This window comes from Peromyscus leucopus, chromosome 14 (assembly GCF_004664715.2).
Source record: "Peromyscus leucopus breed LL Stock chromosome 14, UCI_PerLeu_2.1, whole genome shotgun sequence".
Lineage (NCBI taxonomy): Eukaryota > Metazoa > Chordata > Mammalia > Rodentia > Cricetidae > Peromyscus > Peromyscus leucopus.
In genome coordinates, this window is record NC_051075.1 from 13,345,563 (window position 1) to 13,349,522 (window position 3,960).

General features: G+C 47.7%; 1 protein-coding gene across 3 annotated transcripts in view; it reads left to right on the forward strand.

The window, feature by feature from the left end:
- Window positions 1-2,803: 2,803 nt before the first annotated feature.
- Window positions 2,804-3,960, forward strand: part of Pnpla8 (patatin like phospholipase domain containing 8) — a 69,339-nt gene continuing 68,182 nt past the window's right edge. For 2 of the 3 annotated variants that reach the window (XM_037210510.1, XM_028882740.2), the window contains exon 1: window positions 2,804-2,935. The gene's annotated coding sequence lies outside the window, so the exon portion shown is untranslated. The remainder of the gene's footprint in view (window positions 2,936-3,960) is intronic. The other variant, XM_037210511.1, reaches the window with a different exon arrangement.

Sequence of the window (3,960 nt, forward strand, 5' to 3'; positions counted from 1 at the left end):
TGACAGGCTTAGAGGCCCAGGCACAGTTCTGTGACCCTCAACACCTGGACCCAGGAAAAGCCATAAGCTGACCTCACCCAGGAAGGGCCTACATCCAAGGGGAAGTACCTGACATCCCAAATATTCCAACCATTAGATAAGTTGGCCAGATGTCCTTGAGTTTAGCACACACCTATTTTTGTTTTGCAGATAGCCCTAGATAAATGTCAGTCAATCAGGGTCCTGAACCCTGGAAATCCCCTCATCCCAATCTCTGCTATGATAAAAAGCTCTACCTCGCCTGGGCTCAGGGCTCTCTGCTTTCACTGTTCATCAGACGGAGAGACCAAGCCCCTGAGCTTGAAGGTAATAAAGACCCTTTGCTTTTACAGGCAGGATTTGGTCTCTGTGGTGGTCTTTTGGGGGTCCCCATGATCTGGGCATAACAAGTGGAGACAGGATCTTGGGAGGGCCCCCATTCAGCCTGAGGATTCGTAGAGGTAAGAAGTTTCTAGTGGCTGCTGCTCGACTTCTCTGATCTTTCAGCTTTCATCCCGTACCAGACTGCAGGTTTTTATTATTAAGACTAATTAGGATCGTGCTTCAGTCTAGTCATTGCTCAGGCCACAAGACCTTGCAGCAGCTCTTCCCCCTTCTCAGATATCTACAAGAATCCTGCTGAGAGCAGTGTCTGTGAATCTCTAGTTAAGAAACTCACAGGTGCAAAATCTCTCAAAAATTCACTCTGGGGAATAAATTTACATCAAATGGGGGGACGATGACAAATGGTCGTACATCCCTGCTCCTCATCCCTTTGACTGCTTCCTGCCTGGGAATCAGAAAGCTTGGCTATGGATTTGTCCTGTAAAACCACCTTCACCTCAGAAAAATATGAGACCCCAACTTCTGTCACATAGACCCTGACTCTTCATATCCTCAATCAAACTGTTGTTTGTGGCTTTAATAACTCCTCTAATAAACTCTTTATCCCCAACAATCTGTCTCAGAGTTCCTATTGAACTCACATCTGAGTTTTTTCAGGCCCCCCATGGAAAATTAAGGGTAACTCCCTTTCTTAAAATCTGACTTTAATCACATATTCAAGACTACCTTGCAATGTAGCTTAATATATTCACAGGCTCCAAGGACTGCTTATAACAGGACCCCAGACCTTAGTATGCCCCCATGTTGTGGAATAATCTTTTGTATGCTGTGAATAAATGTCACTCTGATTGGTTTAATAAAAAGCTGAATGGTCAACAGTTAGGATTTCCAGCACATCGGATGCTGGGAAAAAGAAGGGAGCTACTCCAGGGATGCAGAACAAAGAGCACGGGCATTACAAAGTAAAGGTAACCAAGCCACATAAAAGAACATAGATAAAAAGAAATGGGTTAATTTAAGTCATATGAACTAGTTAGAAACAAGCCTAAGCTATTGGTCAAGCTTTCATAATTAATAATAAGTCTCCATGTCATGATTTGGGAGCTGGCTAGCAGAACAGAGAAAGACTTGTTATACTCCCAGGCTCAGAGTTTGGAGGTAAGTCAAAGCTTATCATGCCCCTGCCATTTACTGGAGATGCATTGCTCATCCAAGCTTTCTGCTCTGGAAAAACCTGATTGGATCTGCAGTTTTGAAAGACGACTACCTGCGCAAGAAACTGGGTTACAGGCCACTTACAAACTGTAGAACCAGTTTATGTGAGATTGACAAACAGCAAGCTTATAAACTAAAGCAAGGGAGATGAGAACACAGAGCTGAAGTTGAAAGAGATGGTGATGTAAGATCCATCAAGCTTCACTGCTGATTAAAGGTATGGTTACTGACAAAGAAGGAAAGGGAGGTATAGGAGGAATTGAGAGTTACATGGAAATTTCTGATATAGGAAGACAAATCTAACTTAAGGAATTAATGCCGACAAAAGGAGAGGGTAGGTTGATGAACCTGACCAACATTTGGTTAGGTTTCTTTTAGGCCTTTTCACAGGTAGCTATGATCCTTTGACCTCTACCTTAGGCCTATCTAGGCCCAGTGTTAGCAAGAATTATCCAAGTTGGTATAAAATGAGTCTCCACCCTTGGTAACTGGTCACTCTCACCTGCCCCCAGCGAGGAAGTATGTCACCTCTTTATAATCTTCTAATCTTCCACCCAGTGACCACCCCCTTTGCCTACTGGCTCTAAATTCCACTCTTTGTTGTGTCAGAACTTGGACCTGCTAGCTCAGAACTATGGTAAAAGTTCAGAATTATGGTAATAGTTCAGAACCATGGTAATAGTTCTGGACAATCTTTTCACCATTTCAACAGTGTTAGGATATTTTAACAGTGAAAAATCAAGAACTAAAGTTAATTCCTAGCCCTTCTAAATTTTAATTTGTGGAGTACAGACAAAGAGAAGGTGTCACCACTGCAGATCACAGGGTTCAGCCAGGCTGCTGTGAAAAGCAGTTCCCAGGAACCGGGGCCACACGGAGCACGCACTGCGCCTTCAGGCAGGCTCAGCTGAAGACGGATGACGACCAGCAGGCAGGCCATCAGGGACTCAGCTCTGAGATGCAGCACTGAACTTAAAAGCCATGGACCTCCCCACAACCCCGAGAGCGGACCATAAAAGCACACTCAGCTCAGCCCTCCCCGCCGCCGAGCCTCTCCCAGCTAAACTGCACCCAGTTGCAACACGCCTCCGGTCCCCTCCCTCCCACAGCCACGCCCTACTGCGCACGCCTAGCAGCAGGCAGACCACCGACCCAGGGATTGCGTCATTTCCGCTGGGGGCGTGGCGTGGTGTGGCGGAGGGCGGGGCGCGGCGCGGCCGTGGGTGGTGCTCGCCCGGCGGTCGTCTGTTTGGGTTCCGGGCGCCGCAGCTGCGCGAAGGCTTGGCCAGCTGACGCGGACGTCAGCGTCGGCCGGAGGCGAGTGGCGGCCGCGGCGCCCGTGACCGACTGTGTCCCGGTGAGTGGCCGAGGGCCGGCGGGGTGGCAGGTGGCTTCCGCGGCGCCGACGCCCCGCCGGGCTCTCCCGAGGGCGTTGCTGGCCGGGCGTGCTGGCCCCCACTTCCCCCGTCCCGGGTGGCGCTGGGCCCGGGGCCGCGGGCGGGGTCGCCGGGGTGTTTGGGTTGGTTGTGTCCCGCCCCCGCCGGTGGTCCCGCCCGGCTACTCGGCCGGGGTTGCGTGCAGGGTCCTGGACAGGGTGCTGCTCTCTGGCAGTTCACTGGAGACTTCTTGACGGTTTCTGTGTTCCAGATCTCTCGTCCTTGACGCGGCAGCGTGCACCTTGTGTTTTAGGGAGCTGAATAATTTTCACTCCTCGGCGATTTATTTTTCTCTTCGTTCGCTATGGTCGTATCCCAGACCGCTGTTGCTTAAGCAGAATCAGATGTGCGTGCCTTTTAAAAGATGAAGAAACATGTCTGAGTCATCAGGTTGCAGTGCCTCCTGTCCTCTTGTCCCTGTCTTTTCTGTCATGATGCTGGGAGGGGGGACCTGTTTCCACGCCCAGCACAGTAATAATTTTAAAGAAAAGTGGTGACACTTCAAGGAATAGCGTAGCGATAGATGTTGACATAAGCGACAGTCATAGAATACGTTTAAAAATACCATTTTTTATTTCAAAGAACAGTTGTATTCTGGTGCTGAATTCCTGATTGTAAGAAATATATTTTAGGCAGTCTAGATGGTGCATTACCACAACGAAATATAAACAATGTTAAAATGTGAAGATTTTTATAAGTGTATTAGACTGAACTGAAACTTATGTTTTCGTGATGCAGTTAATTGTATCAAATCCCGTGTTGTTATTTTGTGAAACTGGGTGTGCATATTAGCTGTACCGTCAATGTAATGATGTCACTTCAAAGTTTTTGCTAATTCTTCTATTTTTTTTTCTATTTCTACATCATTTTAAAATCTTGTTAGCAGTGGCCCTCCTCGTTAATGATGTTGGATTAAAGAAAGGGTCGGTTTCACTAATTTATATTA